Raw genomic sequence first — 11,020 nt, 5'->3', positions numbered from 1 at the left:
CAGGCTGGAGAGGGGAATAGTATCTATTTGCGTGAAGAAGGAGGAGTTCTTTCGAGGACCTGGACCCAGGAATCTAGGTCATCTCAAAGGCACTACAATATCAAAACGCAGCCCATTCTTCCACTGCCCTCAGCTGCAGTGAAAGGAGAATCCCCTCACTGAAAGGACTTCCTGAAATGAGCAGCTGGCCCCTGCCAACTCACCCCTCATGCCCCAATTCAGTGACCATGGACTCGGGCCTCCCAGGCCCTCTGCTGGGCTCTGTATGTGTCCCTGACACCCCGAGGGCACTGTCTGGAGAGACAGACCTGAGTAATTGATGGAGCTCCAGGCTGCGTGGGAGGGATGGGCAATGGTCCGTAGCGGTTCTGGGAAAGGAGCGGTGGGTGTCACGAAGGTCATGGGCAGCAGTGGCTCTGCTGTCCTTCAGCGCCAGGAAGTGCTCAGAGAGGGAACTGAAGGCCTGGGCGGGCCCTTGTCCAATCCCTGCCCCATCTCCACCCTCCCGGCTTGGTCCTTATGGGGTGGGGGTTGCTTCTTGGTTTTTACAAGTGAAGTGTTAGTTGCTCAGTCCTGTCCGACTCTTTGTGACTCCATACATTGTAGCTCGCCAGGCTTCCCTGTCCATGGGATTCTCCAGGCAAGAGTACTAGAGTGGGTTGCCATTTCCTCCTCCAGGGGGATCTTCCCGACCCAGGGATCAAACTGGGTCTCCTGCATTGCAGGCCGATTCTTTACCATCTGAGCCACCAGGGAAACCCCGGTTTCTAGAGCTCCCCACCAAAATCATCTTTAATTCTCTCACCTCTCCCTGCTCCACATGGAAGCCCTTCTCCACCTGTTGGGAAAAGTACAGTCTCATCAGCTGAACAGATCCAGGTTTGAGCCCAGCTCTACTACTGACTAGAGAGTGACCCCAGCTCGTGAATGCCTTTCCTGGGCCTCAGTTTCCTCACCTATAAAATGGCGGTGATAATGAGCTGAAGCAAGTACTCTTTATTCTGCTTCTCAGAGATCCAGGCAGCCCCAAGCAGAGAACAGGAGGACCCCAAGGTTCCCACAGCCCCCTGGGTCTCTGGATACACAGACACAAACACCCACATTTTTACAGTGAGCTCAGGGGTCAGAAGGGTGCCTTTCTGAGCTCCCATTCTAAGCCCTACTTCTGCCTCATTGACTACACTAAAGCCTTTGACTGTGTGTGGATTCTTAAAGAGATGGGAGTACCAGACCACCTTACCTGCCTCCTGAGAAACCTGTATGCAGATCAAGAAGCAACAGTTAGAACTGGACATGGAACAACAGAATGGTTCAAAATTGGGAAAGGAGTATGTCAAGGCTGTATATTGTCACCCTGCTTATTTAACTTACATGCAGAGTATATCACGGGAAATGCCAGGCTGGATGAATCACAAACTAGAATAAAGATTGCCGGCATAAATATTAACAACCTCAGATAATGCAGATGATACCATTCTAATGGGAGAAAGCAAAGAGGAACTAAAGAGCCTGTTGATGAGGGTAAAAGAAGAGAGTGAAAAAACTTAAAATTCAACATTCAAAAAACTAAGATCATGGCATCAGGTCCCATCAATTCATGTCAAATAGATAGGGAAAAAGTAGAAACAGTGGCAGATTTTATTTTCTTGGGCTCCAAAATCACTGTAGACAGTGACTGCAGACATAAAATCACAAGACACTTGCTCCTTGGAAGAAAAGCTATGACCAACCTAGACAGCATGTTAAAAAGCAGAGACATTACTTTGCTGACAAAGGTCCGTCTAGTCAAAGCGATGATTTTCCAATAGTCATGTATGAATATGAGAGTTGGACTATAAAGAAAGCTGAGTGAGCACTGATGAATTGGTGCTTTTGAACTGTGGTGTTGGAGAAGACTCTTGAGAGTCCCTTGGACTGCAAGGAGATCGAACCAGTCAATCCTAAAGGAAATCAGTCCTGAATATTCATTGGTAGGACTGATGCTGAAACTGAAGCTCCAATATTTCGTCCACCTGATGCGAAGAGCCAACTCACTGGAAAAGACCCAGATGCTGGGAAAGATTGAGGGCAGGATGAGAAGGGGGTGACAGAGGATGAGATGGTTAGATGGCATCACCGACTCAATGGACATGAGTTTGAGCAAACTCTCGGAGATACTGAAAGACTGGGAAGCCTGGCGTGCTGCAGTCCATGGGGTCGCATAGTCGTACACAACTTAGCGACTGAACAATTCCAACCCCACCCTTGCCCCACGCCCGGGTCCTGTGGCCGCCCCGCGCCACCTTGTGGTCAGAATGGGGTGTGTCCTGCGAGGTCTGGAGGTCACCGAGGCGGGCGAGGAGGACGCTGAGGGAGGGATGCGAGAACTCAACGCACCGGCAGGGGGAGCCCGAGTAAGCAGGAAGCAAGGGCCTGGGAGTGGGCGGCCGGCGGTAGGCCGACCGAGGTTACCCGCGGGCGACCGTCGTGACGCAGTCCCCGGCCCGGATCCGGAGAAGATCCGGTAGGAGTAGGCCAGCCCCTCTGAGAGGATGGTCCCTCGGGAGAGTCCACTTCCTCCATCCTCCCAACTTGGGGGTGGGACTGAGGAAGGGAGAAGGAAGCCAACATGACCTAATTTTATCCCCTCAAGGACACTGCAAGGTCAGCATTGACCCCATTTTACGGATGAGACAACTGAGACTCCGAGAGGTGAGACTGGCCGCCCCGGGTCCCACGGCTAATCAGTCTGCGGGTTTCGAAGTGAGGACACCCTGTCATCGACCCTTTCCCCTCCCATACCTCTGACTGGAGGGTGACTACTTGCACTCTACTCAGCTCAAAGAGTTGTTGGCTGCCTGCTCCCTGCTCCCTGCTCAGAGAGCGTCCCTTGTAGCTCAGTCAGTAAAGAATCTGCCTGCAGTTCAGGAGACCCAGGTTCGATCCCTGAGTCGGGAAGATCCCCTGGAGAAGGAAATGGCAATCCACTCCAGCATTCTTGCCTGAAGAAATCCCATGGACAGAGGAGCCTGGTGGGCTGCAGTCCATGGGGTTGCAGAGTCGGGCACGACTGAGCAATTAACACTTACACTTACTTACCCTGGTCAGAGGCACCCAGTCTTGGGGTGGGTGCCCACCAACAGTAGGGAGATGTAGCCATAAAACTTAGTGGTCGGTACTTCCTACTTTAGTGTCTTCTTTAGTGGCTCTGTGGTAAAGAATGTGCCTGCCCTCAGATACAGGTTCGGAGATACGGGTTCGATCTCTGGGTCAGGAAGGTTCCCCTGGAATAGGAAATGGCAACCCGGTCCAGTATTCTTTTCTGGGAAATCCCATGGACAGAGCAGCCTGGTGGCCTGCAGCCCATGGGGGTCGCAAAGAGTTGGACATAACTGAGCTCCCACTTTGTCATCAGGCCCCATTCATTTGAATCCTGACTGCCCTGTGCCCCTAGGCAAAACTTTGTAGGTCTGTCTTTACTTTTGTGAACCTTAGTTTCCCCATCTGTAAACTGGAGCAATACTAGTGTCTACCTCCGAGCTCCGCGAAGAGAGGGCTACTGCCCCCAGGGCAGGCGGGGGAGGGGTGGTGGCCTCTTCCAAGGTGACCTCTGCCCTGGTCGCCCCCAGCAGGGCACTACATCTCCCCTCCCCCGGGCTGCGTGGTTACTGTCTGCCCCCCACTGCCTCGCTGATGCCGGCGGCCCTCGGAACGGCTCCGTCCCCGCCCCCACGCTGGGAGGCAGCGGGAGGCGGAGGGCTTCCGGCTCCTTCCTCCAGCCCTGGGTGCACTTCCGACCGCAGCTCCGCTGGAGGCGCTCTCTGCTCAGGTAACCCAGGTCTCTTTGGGGCCAAGTGTGGGGCCGCCTTCAGCCCTGGCCTTACTGGGTCTCTCCAAAGCCTTCCTCGCTGTCACCCGCTCCCTCCATCTTGGAACTCTCTCCCCTGCTTCCCTCCTGCCTGCCTGGCTGTTCCTTGCTCCCTTTCCCCCCACAGAATGTTGCGGTGTGTCTGGGTCTGCTCCCAGCCCCCTGCCTATCTCACACAACCCTCCTCGGGTGAGCATCCTGAGCAGCCCACTTCTCTCCCAAGCTCTCTACCTGTGGTTCTTAACTTTGTTTCAACTCCCCCTTGATAACAAATGTCTTGTAACACCCCTTATTAGCCTGAAATGAAATGACGTGCATGTGCGTGCAGTTCCTCAGCAGAAAACAATCCCAGTGCCTTGACTGAAATATCCGAGGGAGCCCTTGTAGGCTGGCGGTGAAGTGTAGACACTGGTTCAAATCCTGGCTTCTCCACTTCCCAGCTGTGTGACCTTAGGTAAGTTACTTAAAACTTCTCTGTGCTCAGTTAGCTCCCCAGTCAAAAAAGTTTTGTTTTTTTTTTTTCCTTTATGCAGCACTTGACTGCATAGAGTTGTTATCAGAATTAAATAAGTAATTATTCATGAAGCATTTAGAACAGTGCTTGGCACATGTTAAGAACAGAATGAGCGTCGGTTAAATTTAAGATGATAGATCTTTCTAGTTGTAAATACTCTTAATTGATTTACACTGGAAGACGTGATAAAATAATGAGAAGCTTGCGCCTACATGCAGAACCCCCCTGCGTGCAACAGCCCCAACTTGCAGACCTATGTAGTATGATGTATTAGCAACTCAAATACCACAAGTACTGTTGACATTAAGTAGGTAACTTTCCCAAATGGTGACAACTCTGGGTAAGGTTCTGAACAAAATAAAGAGCAGTCTTTCTTCAATTTACATGAAAGTTGTGTTTCTAGCAAATTCAGTATATGTTAAAACTCTGAGCATTCCTGCAAAAGTGCTCTTATTTCAGTGCAAGCTATACCTGGGTCCTGGGCTCAGACACTTACAAACAGATATTTTTCCTCCACGTGAATGTCTGGCCAGACACTCGAAAGTCACAGTCTTGCGGGACATCCTCCAAGATGGGGACAGTCCTGCACATCACAGGGTGGCTGGCATCCAGGGCCCACCCACCAAATGCTAGTGGGGCCCCCAGTCATCACGACAACGGAACGTATCCCCACAAATTCCCAGAACGGCACCCAGAAGGTTCCTGGGTTCGCCACCAGCCACCAGCGGGACTTTTCCAAATCCCAAGTCCTTGGCTCCATTTACCCCCTGGCCAAGTTTAAATTCCTGGACAGGATGCCCGAATCCTTGACAGGCAGCTGCCTGCTTCCCTCCCCAGAGGAGGACCTTCACCACCAGCTCCACCTGCCCCCTTCCCTGACCCCCAGTTGAACACACATAGACACTCACTCACACTCCCCAGCTGGTTTTTGGCTGATTAGTCTTTGCTCCCGGGATCTGCTCCCTGGAAAGCCCACCCGGGTTGAATGGTGTGCTGACACCTGGCTGATTCTTTTAAGACCCAGTTCTGACATCACCGCCTCAGAGCAGCCTCGGTCTCCCCCCAGGTCTGGTCAGGCGCACCCCACAGCTTCACTCAGAGCCCCAGCGTTGAGCGGCCATGCCCTGCTCCAAGATGTCTATGCCCTCCTGAGGAAGAGCGTGTAGTAGGTGGTAAATACACAAGTGAGAGCCAGTCGGCCTTTGCCCTTGGGGAACTCAGCTGTAGTAGAAAGACAGATGCCCAGAGAGTGCTGGGAGGCAGTAGCTCAGAGCCTGGTGGGAGCCCCGGGACATAGAGGCCAGCTGTTGGAGGGCAGCTTGCTAGAGGAGGTGGGAGATTTCTGGTGAGAGAGGAGGCAGAAAGCATATCTGGGGGGAGACCCAGCGTGGGCAGAGGTCAGGTGTGGGAGAAGGCATCGTGCCGTTGTACCTGCGTACCTGCGGGACGGCAGACAGCTGAAACACTGCCTGAACGGCTGTGATCAGAGGCTGTCTCATCAGCAGAGGATGGTTCACACAGAACTTGAAAGGTGCCAAGGAAGCTGGGCTTTGTCCTGGGGGCACTGGGGAGCCACAGAAGGGGTTAAAGCAGAGGGGTGACGCGATCAGGTTTGTATGTGGCAGAGTGCCCTCTGGGAGGCGTGAGGAAGGTGCCCTGCAGAAGGGCAGGAGCAGAGGTATTCCAGGGGAAGGCCAGGGGGTCTGAATTAGGAGAGAGGAAGGTAGAGGACAGAGATGGGGGTGGGCATTTGAGCAGCAGGAACAACAGAATGTGATATTTGCTGGGGCTGAGAAAGAGGGAGGAGGTGCCCGAACCCCAGCCTAGTGAACCCCCAGTGATGAATGGATGAGGGTGGAGACAGAGGCTGGCAAGATGCCTCAGGGAAGGTGGTCCAGACAAACCCAGTCCTCTCTCCACCCTGAAGGATGGGCTGCAGGCCCCCCCTGCAGACACTAGAGGGCGCTCCAAGATAGGCCAGACTTCCCTCGCCCACCAGCTGCCAGCTGCCACCCCCTTCTCAAAGGGGGACTGGACCCACCCCACTGCTCAGAGGCAGGCTCTGGGGATACTGCCAGGGCCTGGCCCAAGTCCAGTGGCTCACTGTCTCAGGGCTGTCTCATCCTCCAGCCGCCGGTTTGTAAGGATGGGGGAGCATTTGGGGGGATAGGCAGGTGAGGACAGAGGTTAAGGGACTGTGGGTGAGGAGTACTGCGAGCACATCCTGTCTCATTCTGTGCGCATCCCCTGCTCCCACGGGGAGAAGGGGAGCTGCCAAGGTCACACCACTATCAGAGGCAACACCAATCCAGGCCAGCGCTGCAGCCCCACCTAGGGGAGGGGAACGGAGCAGAGCTCCCCAAGTCAGAGGAGCTCTCAAACTAGAGGAGTACCGGCCAGTGCCCACCCCACCCTTCCTGCGGAAACCTGGTGTGGGGGAGGTTTCTGAGCACCACCTCCCACATCTCCTGGCACCCTGAGGGGAGAGGGGGTCCATGGGCAGAGGCCTGGAGGCTGGCAGGTTTCAGGAGGGGCCAGCGAGCAGTGTGGCAGGAGTGCAGAGAGCAAGGGTGGCCCAGAGGTGACCGGGAGGATGGGGCACATTCGGAGGGCTGGAGGCCACCAGGGAGCGATCCCAGGACAGCTGGGCATTTGGATGGGTCGAAGGATGGCTCCGGCTGCAGGGAAGGGAGTGGCAGAATCACACTTTTTGGAAAAGTGATTGGTCTCTCGAGTTGAGTCTAAATAGTGCAATCTTTTAAATTTTTATGAAAACAAAGAATGAATAACAAATAGAGACACAGAAACAGGAAATCCATTTCCTTTTCAGTCGGATGGAAAGAGCATATCCAAGCCCAAAATAATGCTAACAGGATTTTAATAACCTGTAACAAAACCTGCCCACAACACCATTAGAGCGCACTTCCAGCTGCCTCTTCTGGGCCAGGAGCCCCGAGTCGAGGCCTCATAAATAACCAAGCTCCGGTTGCCAGCTATTTAGATGGGGTGCGGTCTAGCTGAGGTCACAGGGCAGAGTTGGACCTGCAACAAAGACTCCCCACTCCAAAGCTTGGGGCTCTCTCTGTATACTCCTGTGTGTCTGCACACATCACACACCAAATACACATATACACACACACATCCCACAGATATGCAAATACCTGGACACATTCAAGATTCCACAGGCTCACAGATTCACTCACACAGACCTACACCTGCCTGGATAGACGTATGCAGACGTCCCCACAATGCCACCCAGAGCACCCCAATACATACACGAACACGCTCATGCTCATACACGGGTGCTCACACACGTACATCTGATCCTTCCAGATCTGAAGCTCAACTATGTACAGACAGCTGCATGGAACATACACACCCCCTGCAAATAACTACAGATGGACACAAGATTCAGAAATATCCTCAATGCACACCTATTATACAAACATGCCACTCACACATAACAGACACACGCACTCCCATTCATTCACACACACACACAGAGCCCTGTGGCCACAGGCTGACACTCTGGGCTGAACAGCTACATCCCCTTGCTCACATCCAGGCGGTGCCGACATCCAGGTCAGTGTGGAGAGGGCACACGCCCTCTCCCCACATGCCTTGGCAAGGACCCGGGAATCTGAGATGGGTGAAGTGCTGCCCCTTGTGGGAGGCCAAGGACCACACCCTTCGGAAGAGCCAGGGTGGTTCATAGCAAGTGGGCAGGTAGCTCGGGGAGCCGCGATGTCCCCCAGCCCCAGCTACACCCCCCACCCCCTCCTTACCCCATGGGAGTGCATGAGTGGGGGTGTTCCAGCGTGTCTTACGGGGGCAGGGCACGGCAATGCAAGGATGGAAGGAGAAAGCTCATCTACTGCCTGGGGTTTATATGTATATATATAAATCATTGCTTTATTTTTTAATATTTTATTTATTTATTTGGCTGTGCTGGATCTTAGCTGTGGCATATGGAATCTTCCCAGACCAGGGATCAAACCAGGGAGCCCCGCGTTGGGACCACAGAGTCTTAGCCACCGGACCACCAGGGAAGTCCCCTTTGTCTCATGTTTAATGAGGACCTTCTGTGAATCAAGCGAAACCAAGACATAGGCTCTGCCCCCAGAATTGCTGCCCAGGGGCGAGCGGGCACACCCGCAGCTGAACGGTTACATCACAGTTGTGACAGCGGCTGCAAGGTCTGGAGAGACCTGGGTTCCATCTGGGACTGTGGGGCCCTGAGAAAGATTCACCTCTCTCTCTGAGCCTCAGCCGTCTCATCTGAGAAACGGGGACCACGATCTTCCTGACCACCTGTTAGATTGGTTATTAGAATCAAATTTAATAGCAGGTGAGGGGAGAAAGGACAAGTTTCAGTAAAATAAGAGTTGGTCATTCACTGAACACCAGCTGTGTGCCAGGTCCTCGATATGGGAATGTGGTTAAGTGTGAAGGCCCTATGGGTTCAAATCCCTGCTTTTCCAGGACTAGCTGTGTGAGCTTGAGCAGGTTACTTAACCTATCTGAGCTCCTACTTTCTCATCTGTAATGTAGGAATAGTGCCTGTAATGTTTTGGGCATAAGGCTCAGCATAGAGCAGATGGTCAATTGAGTTCCTGTTATGTATAAGCTTTCCTTTATTCGGTCACCTACTAGCACCTACTGTGAGCCAGACATGATTTGACGCATTCTCCAAATTCTGCCTCATTTTATCCTTCTAACAACTCTATTATCCCTGTTTTACAACTGAGGAAACTGAAGCACGTAGAGGTGAAGTCACAGCTGGCAGGAGGCAGAACTAGAACTGGAACCCGGTCTACATGGGCATGTGCTAAGCTGCTTCAGTCGTGTCTGACTCTTTGTGACCGCATGGACTGTAGGCCTCCAGGCTCCTCTGTCCATGGGCTTCTCCAGGCAAGAATACAGGAGTGGGTTGCCATGCCACCCTCCAGGGGATTGACCTACGGGTCAAACCTGTGTCTCTTATGTCTCCTGCTTTGGCAGGTGGGTTCTTTACCACTACTACCACCTGGGAAGCCCCATCCAGGTCTATCGGCCTCTCTAAATCCATCCACAAGGCACCACTTTCCTCTTGTAGTTCAAAGTCGCCCTCCCCTCTCCCCAGCAGCAGCCCCTGTTAAATAAATCATCCAGTGTTCCCAGACTTGGTTTCAAATAAATTATTCACGTTGTAAGGCCTGTAAACCGCTGGCTGGGCCTCATTACCCAAGAAGGGCCACCGGCCCGCAAGATGCCACTCCCTCCCCTGGGCATGGGTACTGGTGGGCCAGCCAGAGGCAGCAGAGTTGGCAGACTAAGAATGGGGTGGAGAACCTCTCCTCCTCCCATCCCCAGCCTTTGCTTTCTAACAGGCTCACAGTCTGGTGTTGTCAAGAGAACATAAGCTCTGGTCTCAGAAGCCCTGGGCCCCAGGCCTGGCTCTGCTCTGGGTGGCTGTGTGACCTCAGGCAGGTGGCCGACCCTCTCTGGGCCTCGGGGAGGCTGACCAGATGGTTCTGCTTACTTTCTCTTCCTCCTCCACGTGTGAGCTGAGGCCTGTGCTGCCCAGCCCAGGCCCTGTCCTGGAAGCCAGGCACAGACAGCCTGTCTGTGGGGACGTCCAGCCTCCATGTGTCTTCTATTCTCAGGATCTGGCTGAGACCCTGGTCTGAGCCAGAGCCCCGAAGCTGGTTGTAAGGGGTCCTGGGGGCTCCAGAGTCCCCCTCAGGTCAATTACCCACCCCAGCTGCTGGGACCATTGGCAGCTCTTGGTTCACGGAGTTAATGCCCCCTGCCCGGGGCAGCTGGAGTCCAGTGTCTGACTGTTGGGGAGCTGCAAAGGCCCAGCTCCCTCGCCCCAACTGGGACGACGCAGAAGGACCGTCACAGCCCCAGGGAACCCTGCAGGGGCCTCTCTTGCAAGCTTCTCCCTCTGCCCAGTCCTGCCTTCCCACTTCTTTCCAGGTGGACACACTCCAGTAAACCTGCAGCTCAGAGTCGCTTTCCAGGACTGCAGTCTGCAGTTCTCGTCACAGTCAGAGCCCAACCTTGGCACTCACTGAGATCCAGTCCAGGTCACCAACTGGACTCAATACTGCTTAAGGGCAGAGCCTACGTTCAGCTCCGGTGCGTGCTCTGATCCTAGTCCCAGACTGAGCCCCGGTGTCAGCCACAGGCTGAGCCCTGACTCTAAGCACAGACTGAGCCCCAGTCCTGGTCCCAGGCTGAGGCCTGAGCGTGGCCGCAGGCTGAGCCCAAGAAGCTCATGGAAGTCAGAGGACACTTAAGACAGAACTAAGGGAGAGTAAGTGGAAGGGACGGGAGTCTGACTGAGACCGAGGGTAGGAGCAGAGTAAACCTCACTGGAGGAGGCTGGCTGACGACCCCATCAGCCATGCCCGCAGAGTCGCAGAATCTCACCTCTCAGGGAGGTGTTTTCAAAAACGACTAACTGGGACCTACTTCTTCTTTTTACTATTTGTTTTCTTGGCTGGATCCTGAGGTGGCTGAGTTGCGGCACTCAGGATCTTCGATCTTCATTGCAGCATGTGCAATTTTTAGTTGCGGCGTGCGGGATCTAGTTCTCTGACCAGGGATCGAACCCGGGACGCCTGCAGTGGGAACACGGAGTCTTAGCCACTGGACCACCAGAGAGCTTCTTT

General features: G+C 53.8%; 1 long non-coding RNA gene across 1 annotated transcript; it reads left to right on the top strand.

The window, feature by feature from the left end:
- The first annotated feature begins 2,349 nt into the window (after positions 1-2,349).
- LOC139185844 (uncharacterized) lies at positions 2,350-9,522 on the top strand. Its single transcript, XR_011569423.1, has 2 exons — positions 2,350-2,691; positions 3,612-9,522. It is a non-coding gene; the product is annotated as an uncharacterized lncRNA (long non-coding RNA).
- The last annotated feature ends 1,498 nt before the right edge of the window (positions 9,523-11,020 follow it).

The sequence above is a fragment of the Bos indicus genome, chromosome 11 (genome assembly GCF_029378745.1).
Source record: "Bos indicus isolate NIAB-ARS_2022 breed Sahiwal x Tharparkar chromosome 11, NIAB-ARS_B.indTharparkar_mat_pri_1.0, whole genome shotgun sequence".
Taxonomy (NCBI): domain Eukaryota; kingdom Metazoa; phylum Chordata; class Mammalia; order Artiodactyla; family Bovidae; genus Bos; species Bos indicus.
The sequence above is the reverse complement of the archived record's forward strand: the minus strand, read 5'-3'. Positions and strand labels throughout refer to the sequence as shown.